Source organism: Pinus tabuliformis, chromosome 9 (assembly GCF_031772625.1).
Source record: "Pinus tabuliformis cultivar Carrire ecotype Pingquan chromosome 9, CPIR1, whole genome shotgun sequence".
NCBI classification, from domain to species: Eukaryota; Viridiplantae; Streptophyta; class Pinopsida; order Pinales; family Pinaceae; genus Pinus; species Pinus tabuliformis.
Genome location: NC_142307.1, coordinates 949,366,746 through 949,391,100, shown reverse-complemented (window position 1 = coordinate 949,391,100; position 24,355 = coordinate 949,366,746). Strand labels below are relative to the sequence as shown.

At 36.8% G+C, this 24,355-nt stretch overlaps 1 pseudogene; it reads right to left on the bottom strand.

Annotated features, from left to right (window-relative positions):
- LOC149151880 (putative serine/threonine-protein kinase PBL8) overlaps positions 1-15,956 on the bottom strand; it is a 72,085-nt pseudogene extending 56,129 nt beyond the window's left edge.
- Between the last annotated feature and the right edge of the window lie 8,399 nt (positions 15,957-24,355).

The window sequence follows — 24,355 nt, the reverse complement described above, 5'->3', positions numbered from 1 at the left end:
GGGTCTGAATACAAGTCATTTTATTTTGCAAATGCTTCCAGGAATGCCTGGTTGTAGTGCTTCTCGGGCGAAGGTAAATGGTACATTTTCCTGAGATCTTCAGGTTTAGATGACCCAAATATTTTTCCATCAGCCACGGAAACTTTTCTGTCTGAAGTTGGGATTTTCTCGACAACCCATCTAACCACATTAGTGTAAAGAAAAATTTTGGCCCATGCTACTATCCTGTGAAGGTAGGCCAATTCTTTGAAAGTTCCTTCTAACTTGCTGGTGGAATCAGTTGTGGCTTCCTCTTCCAATTCTTCGGGTTCCTCTACCTCTATCAAATTGTAGATGCTTTCCCAACTCGTATTTCACAGTCTGAGGCATGTTTTACCTGATATTAGTCCCTTCTTTCTCGGTTTTGGTTCTTTATCTACAGAAGTTGCCTTGGCCTTCTTAGATTTCTTCTCCATCTTCTTCAGATTCTTGAGTTCAAAGAAACTCTGCATAGACAATTACAAACCGTAACACAAGGATATGCCGCTGAAAGCCAATATGAAAATAAAAAAAATTAAGGTGATTGACATATTATAAGTCGGATGTAGTTAAGAACCACCACGAGTGAAATATTTAAAGGATTTTACTCTTAACTGTGAAATTAATAGCCGTTCGAGCTGCCAGTCGTGATGAATAAATATCATAAATACCTGTCTCATCGATCATATATCGCATGATTAACTCAAGCGTGTCTTTGGATTTCCCCGATCAGCGATCAACGATAAATTGCTAATCGCAATCGAGAGTTTCAAAGGGTAAGGCTTTCAGCTCTTGGAATGAATATCTCCGATTTCCAATAAAGTGATATTAAAATAAGGTGGAGTATGTTTTTATTGAATTGGTTTGATTTATTGCTTCAAAAGACTTATGCATGCAAACCATTTCATGAATGTTTCCTTCTTGAGATGCACGCCTTATTTATTGATTGCCAATTGTGATTACCTTTATCAGATCGGAGGATTTGAGGAGAACCTTTTTCGATGTATCCCTTTGTTATTGCAATACGCAATCTCCGATCGCTTTATCGCAATGTTGAATTATTTATAACATTTTTCAAATGAACACTTTGTACTTTATTCAAAAGGCTTTATAATATGAAATAATTACATCGGGCCTTTTGATAAAGGTTTTTCTTATAATGAGGTTAATACCAGTTTTATTTATAATTCGCAAATCTTACGAAGTTTACTTTTTAAAAAGGGACCCATTTCTTATTCAGAATTTTTTGTAAAAGATTTTTAGAAATGGGGGGTTGTTGTACAGCACAACAATTGGTGATTCACTGGGAAAAACAATTATCTCTGAGAAAGTAATGTAATAATTTAACTTTCTTAATCTAAAAAACTTAGTGGATAGAGAAAATCTAATATAACTAGGTAATCATAAACTCTGAATATAATGAAAACTATTTTTGTTATCTCTTTCTCATCTCAAAATTACATACATTCTAAGTTTACATAATCTTTTATTGGTTGATAATGATAAAACAAGAGACTTCTTCATCTTAGCTTATATAATGACTCTCCTATCGCAGGTAGAGCCATTGTTGCTAGCAAACATCTATAGTCTCGACAGGGTTACCTTTTAGCCATTTAATCATTTATTGTCCCATCCATTTCAAAGTATAATTTAAAAGAATGAATCCAAAAGATATGTTTCCATACATTTTGTATTGCATTTTCTTTTTCCCTTATCTCTTTATTTGGTAAGATAAAAAGCCATTGTCCTGGTTTGGTGGCCAGCTGTTGACAATGCCATTCACTGGTTGTAATTTAACTGAACAAGCTGGCTCGTGATGAGACCCGTGTCTTATAATTAGAAGCCATTACCCTGTTTTGGTATGCAGTGTTGGTAATGTCAGCTGAACTAGTCCCCTATGATCATGGTAAGCAAGCTCGTGATGAGACCTCTTATCTCTTATATCAAATATATTTTAGAATTACGCTCTAAAAAGTCATAAACTTTGATGGATGGGGTAAATAATTTTCTCCCTAAGAGAATATGGATGACAATTTTAAGAGTTGAAGATGCTAAGATTGGATCAGTCTTTGCTTTATATTGATAACCTCTTTTAGGCTTTAAAACTCAGAATGATTTCTAGTATTTTGAAGTTTTGAGAAGATTTTACAAAAATAAAAGGGTTTTGAAAGTTTAATTATACCTAACTTCCTAGAACTTTCTCTTATTCCTTCAAGACTTCCATCTATCAAAAGTAAATATTTAACACTATTTTTGTTTTAAGTAACTTTTTCAAAATAGTAAAAACCAATAGAGGTTTATTTACAAATTTATTTTTCAAGAAAGAAACTAAACTAATTATTCACACAAATATAGTTGAAAATTGAATATTTATAGAGTGAGAAGGGGTTACCTCCTCAAGTGAATAATTTTTTCAAAATAAGCCCATTGATAGGAAGAGAATTTCTCTTTCCTGATAGATCTTGCAATATGAATTTTGATGGGCCTATCTTCTTGTTGATTTGAAATGGGTTGAGCCACATTTTCTGAAATTTCGTGTGTGTTCCTTTATCCTCATGGGCTTTGTCCCATTTCAAAACAACATCACCAACTTGTAAAAGTTTTGAGCCAGTGGAAGTTGTATCAAAAGAAGACTTAATAATTTGTTGATGCTTCTCATGTTTAGTTCAGGCTTTCTCCCTTTCTTCTTCTAATTTTAGGATCTGATTATGTCTCAATTGGATAGAAGATGAGGGATTTTCTTCAATAAACTGCACTAAGGCTAGTGATGGAAGAACTAAATTTGTTGGTATGATAGGCTCCTTTCCATACACTAGATTGAATGGAGAAGTGCCTATTGAGGCCTTCTGTGTTATACGGTCTGCTAATAATGCAAATATCAAAGACTTATGCCAACTCTTATGATTTTGATCGATAGTTCTCTTAATGATTTTGATAATATTTTTATTGGTTGATTATGTTAAACCATTTCCCTGAGGGTAGTAGTTTGCATAATATTTCAATTTGAATCCTCTTTTAATAGCAAATTCAAGTATGGAATTACCAGAGAAATAAGATGCATTATCAAAAATAAGAATGTTTGGGACATCAAACCTGGTAATGATGAACTGGTCTATGAATTCAATGATTTCCTCATAGTTTGTTGTCTTCAAAGGGATTGATTCTACCCGCTTAGTAAAGTAATCCGTAGCTGTAAGGATATACCTGTAAGGATTGCTGTTTGGATGAATGTGGAATAATTTCTCCGATGATATCCAATCCCCATTGTTCAAAGGGTTGTTCAATGTTGACTGGTTGCAAAGGAAAAACTGGCTTTCTTTGTCTTCTACTAGCAGTGTGACATGTTCTTCATTTCCTTACATACTCATGAGTATATTTAAATAAGGTGGGCCAATAATACCCAACATGAATAATTTTGTGGGCTATTGTATTAGCTCCAAAATTTCCTCCTGCTGGACCATCATGTAATTTCTGCAAGACCTTTTGCGCTTCAGGTTTTTCTAAGCATCTTAAAAAAATAGAATTATAATTCCATCTAAGCAACACATCATCAATAATCATGAAGTTTTTTGCTTTCAGTCTTATGGCACGTTTATTTTTATAGGAAATATTAGAAGGAGCATATCCATTCTTCAAATAGAATATCAAATCTGCATATTGTGATTCAGGATTGATGGTACTTATCTCATTGATTTCTTCAGTATTCCTGATACCTTCATTTTCCTAAGTATTGGAAGCCCCTGCTAACAACCTGCAAAAACCTTGGCCTTTGACAATCTTTGCTGGTCTAATGTCCAAATCATACTCTTGTAATGTCGTGACCTAGTTTGCCCTTTTTTCTCCCAATTTCGTTTGAACTAGTAACTGTCTTACTACTGAAAAGGGGACTATAACTTTTATGTGAACCTTTAAGAGAAAGGGCCTAAAGTGTTTGATAGCTTTGAATACAACAAAGGCTTGCTTCTCAACTTCAGAGTAATTAGGCTCAACACCTTCAAGATTTGAACTATAAAATGGTATCGGTGCTTCCAAGTTTCGATCATTGATTTGTGTCAGCACTGCTGCGTAAAATGAATCTGATGCTAGAGTATATAAAATAAAATGATTCAAAAAATTGGGAGTGTTTAAAACAAGAGTATTTATGATTGACTGCTTGATTGTGTTATCTCAAAATCAAGCCCTGGAAGGCTGCAGACCAGGAAGACTTCAAGTAACTGTTTCAAACCAATCTTTTAGCTAAGGCTTAGCCTCCTTAGCCCGAGAGGGCTCTCTCAAAGGATTAAAGGTTTCTTTATTATGATCAAGATGGCTAACTCTTTGTGAAACAAATAGGAATGAATATGGTGGAAACAAAATTAACAAGTATCCATTGGGCTTATGGAGTCATATGTGATTTAGTATTAACAGTAGGATTGGCTTTGCATAAAAGTCAAGGCATTCAGATTTCAATATAGGTAGAGCACACCAAACACAAAAAAGACAATCTACGAGTATATGAAGGAAATTAGAACACTGCAAGTCATTTCTAAGTAATCAAATACTCATAACACAACAAAAGAAACTCATACATTGAACTCTCTATGATTCTTGAGAAGCATAAGCTAGTACTGTATTACCAAAAAAAAACAGAGTCTTTACATAAGCCAAATATCAGAGCTTTTTTACATAAATTTCCAACCCCTATTACATTTTTCTTTCTCCTATATATAGAGCTCTTCTACCTGACTGAGATTCCTCCTCCAGAATGAGGGGAACTCGAAATCTACTTCTAATGACACCTATTCAACTTTTAACTGCCTATTAATTATAACAAACTGCTACTAGAATTTCTAGAGATCTAAATCAAATAGGAGTCTAACTCCATATTATGCTAATAATAGCCTTAATTACAATTATTCTCGTTCTTTGACATGTGGTCCTTTTTTAGTTTGGCTGTGGTGGGTGTTCAAAGCTCCATACTAGTCTTCAATGTGACATCTTCTCCATTGCCCCTGAAAAATAGAATACTGCCCCTGTTTATCAGCCTTTGGTTTTCCTCAAAGATGTTCGAATCCAATGAACTATGCCCTTCATCTTTGATTATACAAAACATATCGAAATGCCACATCCTTGATGTGTTGTCAACCTTTTCCTTGTGTGAAGACAAAAGCTCCTCCAAGCTATCTGACATATCTTGGACTGTAGTAAATGAGATCACTTTATAACAAAAAAGTTTAGAGTTGGATTCGAATATATGTTTCTTCCACCTGTCTTGACCTTGTTGAAAGTTGATAGCTTTAGATGATCCCTTGAAGATATTCCTTTTTCAAAAAATTTCCCTTTGTATTTCAAAATTGGTTGACAGAGTTTAGATTATGTAGCATCAGTAGTTTCATAGCACGCTGCGGAATTGCTATGCATTAGTCATCTTCTTTAGCAGTTTCGTAGCGCGCTACGAAACTGCTGTGTAATTCCAAAAACATAGTTTCAACCCAAAATTTTGCTATTTTGAGCTTCTTGCTATTTAAACATTCTTCAACTGCTCCAAGGTCTTTCAAACTGAATGGAAATGTATGATTCTTCAAGAAAGATTATACCAAGCAAAACCATAAAAATTTGAAACATAGCCTTACTTGAAATGGGATTTCTTTAAGGAGATTCTTTCTGTTGGCCTAACTGTACCTTTAAGTCTTCAATTTATTTCTTCATACCTCTAATCCCAGCTCTCAAGTTTGAATTAACCTTTCTGATGAATTGCGCTTCCTTTATGGCAGGGACAGTCCAACAACGGAATTGAACATTAAAATCAACCACCTCGGGTATTTGAAATGTTTTGTCCTCCCACCAAGCTTGAATTTGGTTGAAATAAGCCTCCTTGATTGCAAATTTCCTGGCAGCTTTCTTCAGTCTAGCAATTTCAAAGTTTGCCAATTCCAACCTCCTTTTCAACTCTTCCACACTATCTTCTTCTTAAATGGTAACTGCATTGCCTTTATCCTTTCTTTCATGAAGTTGTGTTACCTCCCCTGTTTCATCTGCTTTTGGCAGTACCCCCTGTACTTGTTTAAAATTCTTTGTTATGGGTCTCCTTGGTTTAAATACAAATTGATCAACCTGATCATCAAACTTGAGTTTCTTCGAGGCTTTGACTCTCTTAGCCTTGTCTTTTCCTGACTCTATAAAATCTTCTTGAACTACGGGAGATTCTTCAATATCAATGGCTTGCAGTAAGACATTTAAGTCTCCCTTTGAAATAGGGCTTTCTTCAATAATCACTAAGTTACCCTTTTCTTTAGCTACCTGGCTCCTAGTCCTTCTTCTTTGAACTCTTTCACCTGTGCTTGATTCATGTGCACTTTCTTTGACCTGAGTTTTCTCTTTAAGGGACTGCTGGGGTGTATCCTAGATAGTCAGTGGCCTGGTGGATTCTCTTACTTGCTTCCTTGCCTTTAACTTTGAAAACCTCCTGGATCTTGTTTTTGCCTGATGACCAATTGTTGTTGGAAGATCTTTTGCAGCTTGAGGACTGAGACCGGTCTCGTTTTTGAAACCAGACATGAATATGAATGTGGGCCAGTCTCTACCTACTCTCTGGAGTTCATGCAGAACAATCAACTTAATCAAACCGTGGTGAAACAATGAGGTATCACAGGCTTCTTTCCTTAGCTGAACCTTATCACACATTTTACTTAAGCTACAGAATAAGTAAAAAGGTAGATCAATGGATATCTTTCCTGTGAAATGTAGCAAAAGCTTGAAATGATATGAATACACCTTGTTATATCTGCCTTCACAGGTAAGGTACCTCTGTATACAGGTAAGCAGATTGGCATATGAGTCTTTGACATAATTTCTAGGCACAGACTTGTTTAAATCTGAGTCAATGTGTTCTGGCTTCAAAAAATCTTTGCAGGGAGTCATATCAAATTTGAAATTCCTAAACCAAGTTTCTTGTGCCCTTGGAATCTCAGTAACCGTGGATATTACCTCTGGTGAGATTTGCAATTCCAGCATCCCAACCTTTCAATTCAGCCCTGTGAAATTGAAAGAAAATTCCTTGGCAGTTTGTGCATGACCTCCCTATAGTTTCTCACAAAAATTCCAACATCCAACTTGCTTGAATGCCTTCTCAACTTCTTTGTGTTTCAAGAGAATGTCTACATCTTTAGGTTCGTTTCTCAAACATCTTCTTGATCTGTGGTCTTTTCTTTTTGTCGATCCCTCCATGAAGATTCAGTGTAATGGAGGTTGGAAATGCTAGCGCTGCTCAAACTCCAATCTCTACCTCGCTTGAATGGCTGCCTCGCTTGATAGCTGCCTCGCTTGATAACAATGCTTTCAAATTGAAATCTTGCAGACTTGTTCCTCATGCAACAAATACAATCATCATTAAGACTGTGAATATCTGGCTTTTCTTGGAACTTGCAATCCGTGTGTACCAATGTACCTAGTGGCTGTAATAATGGAGATAAGCGGTTGGAAATGTATTGTGGAGTGCATAAGCTAACAATGAATGATGCAACCATAATTGAACTTGACAGATTTGATAGTTAGGAAAGATTCTTTGTGAATTGCACGAATCTTCGATTTCATAGCGCAGTCAGTGTAAATTTTTAATTATGCGCTACGAAATCACCTAAAACATGTTGCGCTGCGAAAACACTTCAATATGACTACATGCACTACGAAATCACCTAAAGGGCTTTGGGGCACATAGTAACTTTTAAACAAAACTGATACATGGCTATGAGACCGGTGATGAATGAGAATGACCAGTGATGAATGAGAATGCTTATTTGACTCAAGACTCCTAAGACTCAGACTCTAAGGAAAACAAAAATCAAACGTAGACTAGCACCGACCTTTACCATCAAACTAATGTGAGAAATTTTGGCATTAGAACTCTTAAGTGATAACAAATTGAATCAAAAGCCTCCCTTTCTATAGGCCCCCATTTAAACATTGAATTTTTCTTTATCATGACTTGTAATGGCAAAACAATCTGTGAAAAATCTGGAACAAATCTTTTTACAAAATTTATTTGACCTAAGAATGATTACATTGATTTTTTATTATGTGGAAATGGAATATCAGAAATTTCTTTGATTCTATCAGGATTGATATAAATACCATCTTTCAAAATAATGAATCCTAAGAGTTTACCTTGGTCAAGAGAAAAAAATGACTTCTTGGGATTGAGTGAAATACCATACCTTTTACAGCGTTCAAAGATTTGTTTCAAATAATGTAAATGATTTTCTCTTTTCTTAGAGAAGATAGTAATGTCATCCAGATAGACAACTACTGATTTCTTAATCAGACTTTTGAATGTTAAATCCATTTCTCTTTGGAAGGTAGCTCCAACTTTGATTAAACCGAAGGCATTTTTTGATAGGCATAAGTTCCACACTTAGTTCTGAAAGTAGTCTTGAGTCTATCATCGGGGTGTACCAAGATTTCGTTATACCCTGAAAAACCATCTAAAAAAGACATTAATTCAGAAGAAACTACTGAATGTAGAGTTTGCTCCATTGTTGGTAGTGGGAAGTTATCCTTTTGAATCACCTTATTTAGATTTTTGAAATCAATGCAAATTTGAATGTCACCATTCCTTTTTCTCACAGGCACCATGTTGGATACCCATTTTGAATGTCTAACAGGGAAGATTGTCTTAGCCTTCAAGAGTTTGTTTAACTCAACTTTTATCTGATTTTCAAGGTTCAGATGGATCTTCTTTAATTTCTGTTGGACTGGTTTTTCTTCAGATATCATTGGAATTGTATGTTGTATGATATAAGTATCATATGTTTTCAAGTCATCATAATTCCAAGCGAAGACATTTTTATATCTATTCAATAATCTGATAAATGCAAATATTTCTTCTGAACTAAGTCCTAAAAGACACATTTCATTAAATTTGGAGTTAAATAGTTGATCTAGAATTTAAAAATAACCAAAAAAACTCAATTATAGTGTTGTCCTTGTAATAAATATTTTCCAATTTTAATGAAATATGTGTTCTAATCCCAAATTGATATTTTGTGGCTTGTCCTCTATCCCAAGATTTACTAATTCAAATCTCAAAGTTGAACTTTGAAGCTTTGAACTAGTAACCTATTTAAACCTATCTTTGATGTCATAAAGGTCTTCAAGTTTATCCACTGGTTTTGGTATTGAATTTTCTTCAAAATTTTCCTTCATTTGAAGATCATGCTCATTTTCATCAATAATTTGGTCACCATAGGACTTATCAGAAGTCAAGAAATTTAAAATGTCATCGTCATGATTGAATACTCTCCAATTAGTGACATTATCTAGTACCGATGGTTTGAAAATTAACTCTACTGAAAATCTATCGCGATTGTAATCTTCAAATGGAAGGAGCTTAGAAGCAACATTGGCTAGTAAATCTGTTGTTGCATTCTGTGATCTAGGAATGGGAGAAATATTAAATGCTAGAAAATGAGATACAAGGTCTTGTATCAAGGATTGATAATGTTTATGGTGACTAGAAATACAATGTATAGTATTTCTGACTTGTTTTATAACAATTTCAGAGTCACCAAACACTTTCAAATATTGTACCTTAAGACTAATTGCTTTGTAAAGTCCTTGAATCAGGGCTTCGTATTCAGCATTATTGTTTGTGCACTCAAATTATAATCTACATGATAGCATGGTATTTTCTCCTTCAGGACTAACTAAAATACATCCTACTCTGCACCTTCATTAGATTTAGACCCATCAAAATATAATGACGAAAATAAAGGTTTATCTATAGTTTTATTTACAATTTCCTCAGCAATTTTAACACATCTTGATGTATCTGTTTGGGAAAAATTTTCATTTTGAGATGTGAAATTATTAACTGATAAAGGTGATGATTTAACAGTAAAATTACCAAAGAATGATTTAGATGAGTAGTTACCAAGAATGTTATTGTTGAATGCTATAGACTGATTTTCTTGTTCAAACTCTATTACAATATGAGTCATATGCTTCTCCCGATCAATCTTAATCTGATTTGGCTTTCCTTTATAGGATAGCCACATGTGAGACCAATCGGTAGAAACGTAGCCATGAAGTTTCTCAGGCCAGTCTCTACTTAAAATCAAACCATAGAACTCAGGAATATTAGCAATTAATATGTCAATTCTCTGAACCACTCTTGGATCCGCTGATAACCTGATGGTAACTGAGTTGATTTCTCCTAATAATTGGACCTTAGTTCTATCCAACTGGACAATATGCATTGCAGAATTTTGGGGTTCAATATTTAGTTTAGAACAAACCGAAGCTGGCATAATATTCGATGAAGCCCCTGAGTCTATCAAGTAATTGTGCAGATTTCTATTATAAATCGCGTAGGTCAAGAGAAAAGGAGGAGTATGGGAATTTGATCGATCTCTGATTAGAACAACATCAGTAGCTTCTACTCTACCAGCTGGTGGCTTACCTGTATCATTATCAACTTTGGACAATACAGCATTCAGAAGAGGAGAAGAAGGCACTGCATCCAATTCTTTGAGCAACAATTTTTGTTGATGTTTGAGTTTACTAAGCTCAAACATAGTGATATTTTCTTTCGTTTTCTTCATGTCTTCAATAATTTTATAATCTTATAGAGTCTGCAACTACTAATATTTTAGATGTCGAAGGTGGATTGGAGCCTAATGGTTGATTTTCAGTAGGTGTCACTGTAAACTTCTTTATGGGACCTTTTCTTTAGTGGTAGTACCCATATTCTTTTTCTTTTGAGCTGCTTGAACAGGTTTAGGAGGTCCTTTTCTCTTGGTACTTACTGGAAAAGCTTCTTGTACGTTTTTAGTATCAGAATTGGGAAAAATGAAGTCCCACATCCCCTGACATTCTACAGCTACCTCTTCTTCAGTTTCTTCAGATGATAAGACTATATCTTCTTCTTCATCGTCCTCGGGGTCTGACTCTGCGTTGGATATAGCATTAGGGGGTTTTGATTCTGGTTTCTTAAAGTTTCTAAATGGCTTTTTAGTTAAAGTCTCAGCTACTTGTTTCTTGATTTCTATCATTTCATTTGGCATAGTCTTTAAAACTTTTTGGAGACCTTTCATATTGTATGGATCCTTAGCCATTTTCTTCTTTGAATCATCTTTGAAGGTAACCTTTTTAGATTTTCTATCTTCAAGAGCAGCTTTATTTTCTAAGGCGATGATACGTTTTTCCACAACAATTGCCTCTTTCATATTTTCTGCTAGAGTAGGTTTTGCAGCTCTATCTACAAAGATAGCTATGTTTGAAGGTAAAGTTGATATATACCATTCACTTCTAACTTGTTCACTAGGTTTAGAGGCAGTAGGAATCTTATTTAAGAGTTTATTAAATCGTGAATTGATCTCTTTTATAGGTTCTCTAGACTTTGTTTTAAGATTTGAAAGATCATTGATTAACGTTGCTATAGATTTGTCATCACCATATTTAGTTAAGAAATGTTCTTCGAAAATATCCCAACTAGTAATGGATCCTGATGGTAAGGAAAAGTACCAAGACCTGACTGATCCTTGTAGGGTATAAGGGAAAAGTATAACAACCACATCTTCCTCAATAACTCCTTTTAAGTTGACTGACAACATAAAGTTGTTTATGTGTTCATCTTCCTGAATGCCTGCATTTGGATTGAATTTTGGTAACCATTTTTTAGGATGAGCTGGCAATGGGTTCAAAGGTGCAAGCATTGTGATTGCACTTGGATTTCTCGATGGGTTTTGTGCCATTTTCGAGCTACTAATGGATGATAGCGCAGATGAAGTTCCAGATGGTTGGGAAGGGGCTAATATTGAAGTTTGAGACGGCTGGGAAACAGATGTTAAAGTTCCAGTACCCTGTTGAATAGGGAAAATTTTAAGAACCCCCCCTAAATTTATAAATATAATAAATGGGCGAATCTCCATGGTATATAGGAAAAATGGAAGGCGATTTTATCAATAATATAATATGTATATATAATTTTTTAGCGAATCTCTCACCAGGCATGGTGAATATTTTACTCAATTATAAAATCTTGTAAGATCTTGGCGAGTCTTTCACTAAATAATAAAACTTTGTAAAGTCCTAATGAATCTTAGCATAGGCTACATGCTGGTTTAATTCCCCCATTTAAATAGGCTACATTCCAAGTGAATACCATGGGTCAATACCATGTGCCATTTTGGTGAATACCATGGGTCAATACCATGTGCCATTTTTATTTTTATTAATTCTAATATTAGGGTTAATAATGTTTTTTGCATGGTATTAATAACTATCTAGTCCATGGTATTTGTCCCATAGTATTTTGGCCATAGGTTTCACCTAAATATAACCCATTTTTTGAGTGTTCGTAAACATAAGGTGACTTATGGAGTAAATATAAAAAAATGTTTTATTTGTTTACCATACCTCTCGTTTATTTATATTTTTATTAATTTACCATACCTCTTTTACAAATATGGTATTTGGCCCATAGGATTCACTTAAATAAAACCTCTTTCTTGAGCCTTCATAAATAGAACGAGGGTTATGGACTAAAAATAAAAAGAGGTTTTATTTATTTACGATACGTCTAGTTTATTTATATTTTTATTTATTTACCATACCTTTTGAGTAAGTATAAAAAGACGTTTTATTTATTTACCGTACCTCCACTTTACTTATATTTTTATTTGTTTACACCCTTACATGTCTATAAGGTGACTTATGGAGTAAATATAAAAAATGTTTTATTTATTTACCATACCTCTCATTTATTTATAATTTTATTAATTTACCATACCTCTTTTATAAATATGGTATTTGGCCCATAGGATTCACTTAAATAAAACCTATTCTTGAAAATGGGTGAATGGATTCACTTAAATAAAACCTATTCTTGAAAATGGGTGAATGGAAGGTTGTAAGTCCTAATTTCAAGGGCTAAATTTACCTTTTTTACCCTCTCCCTTAAAATAAGGTGGGCTATTTGAGGTGATTTGTAAAAATGTACTATGATACAAAATATTCGCCCACTAAAAATTTAAAACCCCTTAATTTCGCCAAAGGGCCAACATTCGCCCCTAAAATTATCCTTGCTGTTGAACGACAATCTGGAGTGGAGGAGTGGATGGTTGACTTCATAATGGAGAAGATGAAATGGATGATGATGATGATGAGAAAGTTTCACTATCAGACCCTTCAGTTGTCTTCCTTGCTCTTTTCCTTTTAGGCAAAGGTAACTCAGTGGATTCAATACCAAGCTTTTCAATCTAAAGTCTGGTGAAGGGGTGAGAAGGAATGAATTGTGAAGTTACACTGCCTTGAGATAACTCAGTTTTCTGTGGTGATATTGAGAATCCCTTAAGTTTGTGAATTAGAGACTATACTTCAAGAGATTCTAGAGTTGATTTATTTGAGATGTTTTGGGGTTGAGTAGTGGTTGTTGTTTCTTCAACTTCTCGCATGAAAACTGGAGTTTTAGCATGCAAGGGAGAAGTCAGAGGTGAGGTGGAGGGAAATTTACTCTCATAATGGATTATAGATTTGGGTTTTCTCACCATTCACAGTTCAAGCCCTCCTTCTAGTGCCAAAAATGTTGATGCCTGAAAAATCGCTGCATCAACATCGGGGAAAACCACCTGGTCCGGACCTTAAAAGCAGCTCCTTCTCCATTTGGTGTGGTGGCTTCGACTGGATATAATGGGACTAATTTCCCAATGATTTATAAATGGGATGGATAAGTGATCGATTTCTAATCTTTAATGTGAATGATGGATGAATTATTCTAAAATGCAACAATATAAATAACTAATATATCCCGGGAAGTCTTTCTCTTAGTGCAATTTTTGATGATTTTTATTGACAAGTAGGCATGTAGATGACTCTACTTATAAACAAAAATATTCATTCATATGATAATTACTTTGTTCAAGTAGTTGAACAAAGTAATAATTAAAACACTATCACACTAATATTTATATATTACTGAAACACATACATATGAAAAATAACAACTCTTAAACATTCAATAGTGATAAGTGAAATAATTGTTGTAAGAGCATATACATATATCAATAATAGCAAAATTAAATAAATGTTGATTCACATAAAAGCACAAAACAAAAACATAGATAGTAGTACCATATGTATTTGATTCTCCTCCAATATGAATTGCACTTAGATGGTGCCTTTCAACTTGGAAATAATTTTACAAGAAGCAATAGTGCATATCACATAAAAAATTTTCATCAAATCTCAGAATACAGGTCTAGTTTCTATAAAAATAAATATATCGGAATCACAGTAGTGCAACTTCCGATCCAAATATTAATACAAAAATTTGAGGACCTATTCTAAAAACATCAAAGGGTCTATAAATACTATCTAAACTAACAAATTATGAAATAAAAATGCTATGTGCTGGTATAACCAAATCGAAAAAAATGTGAAGATCTTTTCGAAATAGGAATGCTGCAATCGGTTAGAATGGTTCACTGTATTAGCCGCTTATATTGTGACTTGAGCTGACAAATGGAACTGTATTGGTTACTGATTTCTGATCAGTTGTCACCTCAAGTGTGCTGAATCCTTTAAGGCTTTTAGTATTACCAATGATAGAATCAAATTGATGCCATTCCTTGATCAGTTTAGGATCAACATAAATGCTTGAATGAATGAGTTCACTATTTTTTCCTTGTCCCTGCTCCTGCTCTGGCAATTTTTCCTTTTTGGGAATCTTCTCCACTACAAGAGTCTTGTTGGTAGCTTTCTATTCACTTTGACTCTGTGACTGAACTGTCGGGGTTGTAGCTGATAGGTCCAAATGCAGATTTTGCAACCTCTGGGCTCTGAGCCTATTGAATGTTTCTAACCCCTCTTCTCCATACTTGATCCTAGCCAATCCTTTAACATGAAAAAATATTTCAGCTAAAGCAAATAAATCATCAAAGTCATTTGCTTCATGATCGAATTTGGCAAGTTTAGCTTGGGCGGTAACGTTATAGGAAACCTTCCTTGGGTCATATTGCCTATTCAGAATGGTGGCAAGACTCAGCATCTGAATCTTCTTTGCCTCTTTCTCTGTATGCTTGTAATCATGTAAGGTAAAAATGCCACATCGTGGGGGGAATATAGGCCACATATGTTTCTTGGAATCCTTAAGGGTACTTTATGTTCCTTCAACTATTATCTGATATGCCAATTCTCGGGCTAACAATTTATCAAGAACATATAGAGGAAGAACATGGGGTTTAGTGAGACTGCCAAAAAACCTCACATAGGTAAATTTCTCCTCTCTAAACTAGCTACCTACTGTTATCAAGTCAATTGTTGCTTCCTGAGATATCCTGGGGGTAGGCTTATTAAAAATAGAATAATATATTGGTAACACAAAACATTGCAAATTATGTACAGGTGATTTTTATAGTGTGCCTTCCACAACTGTTTGTGATAGATATGAATAGGGCTAGGATCTTGGGAAGTCCACTTCCATCCGAGTATTGGGTATTCAGAATAAAAAAAATAATATCCAGAATATATGCACTGTAGGAGAAAGGAGGAATGATCTGGGAAGTTGTATATGCTTTCCTTATGTATTCTAATATCTTAGTGGCTAGTTTATTAGATAAAATATTTGCCCAATCCATAACATAACCATTAACCAAAGCTTCCATTAACAAGACCATATCTATAGAAAATTTTGAAGAATCATGTTGTCCTCACAGTCTACACATCATAGCTCTAGCATAGCAATAAGGAGAAGCTAATGAGTTGACAGAATACTTACCCGATGACTCGTGCTTATGTTTTTCTGGGAAATTCCTCCAGTGCTTCATCGAGTCTGATTCCAAGTTGTTTTCATTTGCGAATGCTTCCAGGAATGCCTTGTTATAGCGCTTCTCGGGTGGAGGTAGATGGTACATTTGCCTGAGATCTTTAGGTTTGAATGACCTGAATATCCTTCCATCAGCCATGGAAAATGTTCTATCTGAAGTTGGGATTTTCTCAACAACCCATCTAACCACATCAGTGTATGGCAGAATTTTGGCTCATGCTACTATGCTGTGAAGGTATGAACAGGCCAATTCTTCGAGAGTTCCCTCTGACTTGCTGGTTGAATTGGCTGTGGCTTCCTCTTCTAATTCTTTGGGATCCTCTACTTATATCAAATTATAAATGATTTCCCAGCTAGCATTTCCCAGACCGAGACATATTGTATCTGAGATTAATCCTTTCTTGCTCGGTCCTGGTTCTTTGGCTATAGGATTTGCTTTGGCCTTCTTAGATTTCTTCCCCATCTTCTCTGGATTCATGAGTTTTGAGAAGCTCTGCACAAGCAATTTCAAACCGTAATACAGGGATATGCCGCTGATAGCTAATATGAAAATGAAAATAATTAAGACAGTTAACCATGATAAGTCAGATGTAGTTAAGACTTACCATGAATGAAATATTTTGAAGGACGTACTCTTAACTATAAAATTTAATAGCCATTCGAGCCACCAATCGTGATGAATAAATATCATAAATACCCATCTTGTTAATCATATATCTCAAGCATGTCTTTAGATTTCCTCGATCAGCGATGAGTGATAAATTGCAAATCGCGATCGGGAATTTCAAAGGGAGAGGCTTTATCACTTGCAACGAATATCTCCGATTTCCGAAAAGTGATATTATAATAAAGTAGAATGTTATGCATGCAAACCATTTTAGCATATGTTTTCCTCTTGAGATGTGTGCCCAATTGATTGATCACAATCGGGGTTTGGCTTGCGCTTTTATCCCTTTGTCATTTGATATCACCGATTTCTGATTGCGATTACCTTTATCGGATAGGAGAATTTGTTGAGGTCCTGCTTGTGTGTGTCCCTTTGTCATTGCGATATGTGATCTCCAGTCGCTTTATCGCAATGTAGAGTTATTTATAATGTTTTTTAAAGGAACACTTTGTATTTTTCAAAAGGCTTTACAAAATGAATCATTTACATCGGGCCTTGTTATCACTCTAGCAAACTCTCCGAGGTTGTAAATCAGAGATGCCCGGTAACATATAATTTTTAATATTGTTCTCTGAAATATTGGAATGAAATATGGTTTGGATCAAGTCGGATAACCATTTCAACTCTATTCACACTCAAGGCATGCATGAACACCCCCAATAACACAAGGCTTTAGACTGCTAATGCTCAATAGTTTGTAGATTTAATGGATAGATGGAGAACACTGACTATGCCAGCAGGTTGCATACATGGACCTATACGAATGGCTAGCTACAGGCAGCAAATGAACTTACTGACTATATCGGAAGATGCGTATATAATCACACATATAAATGGCTAGCCATAGGCAGCAAAGAAGCTTGCAAATCTAATATATCAAAGCAGAGATAAGATGACAGTTATCTGGCCTCAAACACACAGAAAACCTGAACAAACTGTTCAAGTGCAAGCATAGAACAGAAGAGAAATGGACATTAAGCATGTAGCAGTAAAAGAAGCTTGTATTACTAAAGACTACAGATGAGAAGCTTGAGAAAACAGGGGAGGAATAATCTCCAAAAGTTGAACCCTTGTTACATCTTGTTTTCAGCTATTTATCGCTTGTTTACAATGGTCCTCAGCCTTTTGAGGCTTCAGGTGTCTTAATCTATCCTTCTGTCTTGTTAACTGATTGATTCCCTCAATAGGTAGGCATGGCTCGGCGGTTTTCCTCTTCTGACAGAGAAATAACCATACTCAGATATTTTGGGTGGCCTGATGTGATGCATAGGAGCTCCCTCATGCCAAAGATGCCCCATCATGTTCATTAGGATGACTGCTGCACTGGCAGGGCCGTTAATGCTCCATGATTTTATTTGATTTGGGTTGAGGCGTGTAGTGGCCCTTCCCCTTCCCTTTCTGGGTTCTATTTGCCGGCTGTTGTCCCTCTGCCGAATCCTTCTTCTGGTATATAACATAACTGCATGGTTCCTTCAAGGATGGCTTGCCGCTTGAGCTTGCAATGGAGTGGCTGCCGTTCTTATGAAATCCCTGCACCGGTCCCTTTCAGGCAATAGCTGTGAATGTTTATTTTCTGTTATTGTGTCTGTCTGGGTCATAAACAGCGAAAACGCTGCGACACTGCTAAATCCTGTCCATTTCTGTTTCACTTGGACTTCAAACATCCTCAAACATGACATAAATTTCTATCGGGTCCGCCTTTCGAGTCACAGTCGCATATCGCAGCTGGCCGATCCCTTGCTTTTCTTTATATTTGGAAATTCATGAACAATGTTGCAAAACATGAGGAAATCGACTTTGGCGGACCTGAAAATATATGTATTTCACTTCCCAGACCCTTTCGGGTCCGGGCTTCATCGTTATTGGCATTCGCTAAGGCTTCCTGTGTATTTCCTTATACATTGACAATACACAAAATACAATAAAAATGGCCCCCGCACGGACTTGAAATATTATGAAAAATCCTTTATAGTGTCATCGGGTCCGACCCATCGGATCAGAGGCATGCTATATGTAAAGGCCCCGTCCCTCAGAAAACGTTGATAGCGATATTCACTGCGGACCCGATAAGTTATCAAAAATAACTCATAACGCTGTCAGGTTCGGCCCATCGGATCAGAGGCATGCTATATGTAAAGGCCCCGCCGCTCAGAAAACGCCGATAGCGATATTCACCGCGGACCCGATAAGTTATAAAAAATAACTCATAACGCCGTCGGGTCCGGCCCATCGGCGATCGCTGATATATGTTAAAGGCCCATCCCTTTGTTATCGCCGATAGCGATACGCCGAAGCGATATCGATGATCACTCATCGGTAATGTATCATGTCACTTCCTCTGCCTCCTCCGACTTGTGATATGCCGACGCAACTTGGACCGTAGATCGGCCAGAGCCGACGGCTGAGGTTGATGCAGATTCATAAGCCTACAATCTTGGTTTTTATGTGATTTTTTGGGTATTTTCACCTTCCGATAGTGTAATTCTGCCCTCCAAAGGGCTTCCCTCTTGCAACCTCTTTGATCGGTGGGTATCTTTTGTCATGTCTTGATGATTTGAACAACAAACATGGATTTTGGGAATGACTATAAGCATATTTGCAGCCTTTGAGAGCTTTTTGAAGCTATTTTTAATCCATTTGCATAGCAAAGCTAACACTGGCTCCTTCTGGGGATGAGATCCTCCCTGTGAGGCCTCAAGAACTGCAGATCAATGCCTTTCCTATAGAAAACAAATTAGCCAAAATTTCCTAGTGTTCCATTGGGCATGGAGTCTACTTTACTTATACTAAAACTGAAAAAATAAAATATTTACAGTTTTAAGGCCTAAAGACCTTAAATCACATAGCTTTTCAAAAACTGCCCATTAATTGGGCCATCAAAAACTGGTTCTCCCTCCATACTTTTCAGTATGAAGGTATTGTTTCCTTGAATCTGTGAAATGATGAAAGGGCCCGTCCAGAGAGCATCAAATTTCCCATGATTGCCTTTCCTTTCTTTAACTGCATCCCATTTCATAACCAAATCCCCAACCTGCAAGTTGTCTCTCTTTGCCTTCTTGTCAAAGACTTCCTTGATCCTCTGCTGATGTGCTGTATCTTTTTCAATCAGCTGCTCTCTGATCTGATATAATTCTGTTAAATCAATGATTCTATTGGCCATAACATCTTCTTCATTCCGCGCTGTTTGGAGCAATTTTGCCACAGGAAGAGTAAGCTGAATTGGAAAAATAGCATTAGTACCATATACCAGCTTGAAAGGAGAGCAGCCTGTAGATCTTTTGATGGTCACTCTATCTGCCCATAGTGCATATTTGAGCTTTGCATCTCAATTCTTCTTATTATCTTCTAACAGCTTCTTAATAATCCTGATCAGACTTTTGTTAGAGGATTCTGCTAGCCATTCCCTTGGGGGTAATAGGAGGTGGAATGAACAAGCTTAATGCCCATTGAATCACACATTTCCACCAACTCTTTTGCCTTGAAGGCTGCTGCATTATCTGTTATAAGCTTATGTGGGCAACCAAATCTGCTGAAAATGTTTTCTGATAAAAATTTCATTACCACATTATGATCAGCCTTCCTTGTTGGGATTGCTTCAATCCATTTTGTAAAATAATCAGTGACAACTAATATCCACCTGTGCTGGCCACTGGAGTGTGGGTTGATTTCACCAATGAAATCCAAGCCCCACTTCTAAAAAGGTCCTTTTGCAATTATTGGCTTTAGGGGCAGGGATTTTAACTGCTGCTTTCCTTCAAATCTCTGGCACCTATCACAAGATTTAACAAAAGCAAATGCATCAGAAAATAAAGATGGCCAATAGTACCCAGCTCTGAGAACCTTTTGGGCTGTAGTTCTCCAATAATGATGTCCTCCACACATGCTGCTATGGAACTGCTGCATAACTTCTATTGACTGTTCTTTGTCCAGACATCTTAAAATCACTCCAGATGGATCCTTCCAATAAAGCGAGCTATCATTGATGCAATATTTCATTGCCTTGAGCTTTAACGTTCTTGCTTGACTTTGAGAAAATTCTGAAGGAACTTCTAGCTTTAAAAGGAAATTAATTATTGCAGCATACCAACTACATGAAGCTAGGTTCTCGGCCACCGACTGTCCTCTCTATGATTCAGCTGTTTCATGCTCTTCCATTAGAGCATTTCCTTCTACATTGAACAAGAAATCGACGTCCAAATATTTGCAATTTTCTTTAGCCAATAGTTTGGCAAGCCCCTGACCTCTTACCAGCTTGGTAGGCTTCAGCTCTATGTTGAATTCTATCATTTTTGCAATCCATTTCGCTCTCTTTCCATCAACATTAGGTTGCGTTAAGACATCCTTTATTGCAACAGAAGGCACATATGCAACTATTTTGGAATGCAAGATGTATACTCTGAAAGTTTTCAAAGATTTGATAAGAGCGTATGCTTGTTTCTCAATAATATCATACCTCACCTCAGCATCCCTTAAGGTTTTACTGAAAAATGCCACCGGATGCTTTGAGCCTTCTTCATCTGCTTGCAATAAGACTGCTACAAGGGTGTCGTCAGAGGCAAAAGAAAATATGCGGAACTCCTTGCTGTAATCTGGACTGATTAAAGTGGGGGCCTCCATTATTTCCCTTTTAATGGACTCAAATGACTTTCTCGCTACACCATTCCACTTGATCTTTGACCCCTTCTTCAACATAGAGGTAATATGCTTCACAAGTTCTGCAAAATTTGGGATAAATCTCCTTACAAAATTAATCTTGCCTAGAAAAGACTGGATGTCCTTCTTCGATCTCGGGACAGACAAGGTATGTATCACTTTTACTCTTTCTGGGTCAATTCAGACGCTTGCAACAAAAATAATATGTCCCAACAACTTTCCTTCTTCTAATGCAAACTGTGACTTCTTAGGATTTACTGAAATCCCAAACCTTCTGCACTTCAAAAACACTTTCTTCAAATGTTGCACATGGTCTTGATGGCTACTGGAGTATATTGTTATATCATCCAGGTAGATAAGGACAAATTTATCCTTTTCTCCCACAAATGCTATATCCATAGCTCTCTGAAAGGTGGCTCCAACATTCATCAACCCAAAAGGCATCTTGGAATACATAAAGGTACCCCAAGGAGTGGTGAATGCAGTCTTCTCCTGATCATCCGGATGCACAGCAACCTGATTATAACCCGAAAAACCATCTATAAAAGACATTACTTTGGCACCTGAGACTTGCTGCAAAAAATGCTCCATTTTTGGTAGAGGATAATTATCCTTTTTGGAACATTTATTTAGATTCCTCAAATCAACACATAGTCTGATTTCTCCACTCTTCTTCCTCAAAACAACTAGATTGGCCACCCATTTAGAATATCTGAGAGGCACTATGATCTTAGCAGCCAGCAACTTTTTAATTTCTTTCTCAACCAGAGGAAGGAGCATAGGATTCATTGGTCTCAGCTTCTGTTTGAAAGGAATAGTGTCTTTCTCAAGCGGAATTTTATGTTGAATTATATTTTCATCATATGTCTTCAGATCATTGTACTCCCAAGCGAACACATCAGTAAATTGCCTCATTAATTTGCAGTATCCTGCACTCTGGTCAGCAGATAGATTGGTGGACAGATTTATGAATTTGGGGTGACCTGGACCTCCTATATCATGTTTGCAAACTGCAGTTTGATCTTCTTTTTGGGCAGCTTTGTAAGGCACATCATTGTGATCAAACAATCTCTCAAGAGGAATTAGACCCTTAGGAATATGGTTGCTAGGGAGTATGACTATGCTATTCTTGCCAATCTTATTTCTAAGCTTGGACTTGGGATCTTCTAACAAAGCATCATTATTTTGGTCAATTTGCATTTCAGAAAACTCATCAATGACTTGAAGAAACCTATTTAGCTCATCATCATCATCAAAAACCCTCCAATGGTGGACATTATCAGGCACGGAGGGTCTATACTTCATTTGTACCTCATAAACTAGTTTGGGAGGCGATGGAGGTATAAACAAACTAGCTGAGACAGCAAGGGAGTCGGCAAGCTGATTTTGGGCTCTAGGAATATATGAAATGCAGAAAAATTCAAAGAACTCTTTGGTTCTCCATACCTCATCTCTGTATGCTTTTAGCCTTGGGTGCTTTGCTTGGAATGTTTTGTTCACTTGCTGAATTATCAGATCAGCATCTCCAAATACCTTCAGCTTCTTTATACCTCTGTCTTTGGCGGCATGAAGGCCCAACAACAGTGCTTCATATTCTGCTATGTTGTTTGTCACCTGAAAAACCAACTTTAGAGACAATTGAACTGTTTCTTGTTGTGGAGACACTAGCACCACCCCTGCTCCTGCAGTCTCCTTGGTACATGCTCCATCAAAGAACATCTCCCAAATCTGACCTCCTGTATTATGCTCAGCCTGAGCTGTTGGTTTCGTGATCTACAATGCAGCCTTCTGAGATTCTTCTATTTGGAGAATGCAAGCTCCAAAATCAGTGTCCACTACATATATGGGATGGTTTGTAGGATTCTTCTCATCGCTAATGATATATGCCAGCTGTGCTTCTCTATATAACCTCCTACTCTCTCCTCCGAACACTGGGACAGTTGCATAAGATAAATCGTTTTGCAATGTTCCACCTAGTCTCTTAATCCACCCTCTGGACAACAGCATGCCAAACTTAGGAGGGACATCTGCCACCACAATATCCATTAGCATGCTCTTCATGGGCAGTTGGGTTAGGGAAATGGCTAAATCTTTAATCAATCCCAGACATTTCACCTTCCTTGAATCAAACGAGAATAGGTCATGATATGGTCTAGTGATGTCAAGGCCTAACTCTTCCATGATGGTTTTAGGCATCAGATTGTGACTGGCACCTGTATCTAGGAGGCAGTTGTGGAGAATTTTGTCATGAATGGTCAAGGAGACATAAAAAGATGGGGAATTATCCTTGGCAGGTTCAGTCATTGGGCTTAGCACAACGGCAGGCCTATCGCCTTGCAAATTGACAAAGTCAGTGGAGGTTCGTGTGATCTTCAGCTCGAGAGCCTCAAGGATAGGCTTTCTAAACATCTCACTCTTTACCAGTTCTGTCAGAGGCACGGTTATTTTTAACTTCTGAACTTCTGATTCGAAGCTAAAAGAGAGAGGTAGCTTGTCAGGACTTTTTACCTCTTGAACTGGTGCTTTGAGGGTGACTGGATCAGCTGCTGGTCTTCTTTGTCTGCTATTCTAGGTCTCTGTTTGGACGGCAGCTTTTTGGGCAAGATTCTCCTTGATATTATTTGCATTTGACCTTAGATTATATCTTTTCTGCTCCCCAGTTTGTAGAACAGCCTCTCTGTCCCACCTTTGACTGTCTTGCTCCTACAGCAAAGACTCTTCGTATGCAGCCAATGTCAAAAAGGAATCACTGCCTTTATCTTCCATACAGAGAATTTCATCCTCATCTTCAATCTGTTCCTCCTCCATGATCACATTCTGGAAAGGAGCCTTAACTTTTTGATCTTCATTAGTTTCTTTACCCCTCTGAATGATTTGTGATTGTTCATTGGCTCTTCTAAATGGATTCGGATTTCTTGGTGCAAATGTGCCTGGGAGCCTTGTCTTCCCAGGGTTCTGCTCAATCTCCAGCTTAGAAATTTTAGCAAACAGTGACTCGATCATTCTAGTCATTTTATCAAGTTTGGTATCTGAGGATGAAGCAGAAGAAGCCTCACCTCTCAGCCTCCTTCTATCAGGGTGACTTTTGAGCTTTTCTGCAGCCATAATGTTAGATTCGACTTCTAGTGCCGCATCCTGCATTTCAGCAAGGGTGGCACATCTTCTTTCTCTCAATAGCAAACAAAACTCAGAGTCAAAGGCACTGGTGTAGTCAAGTT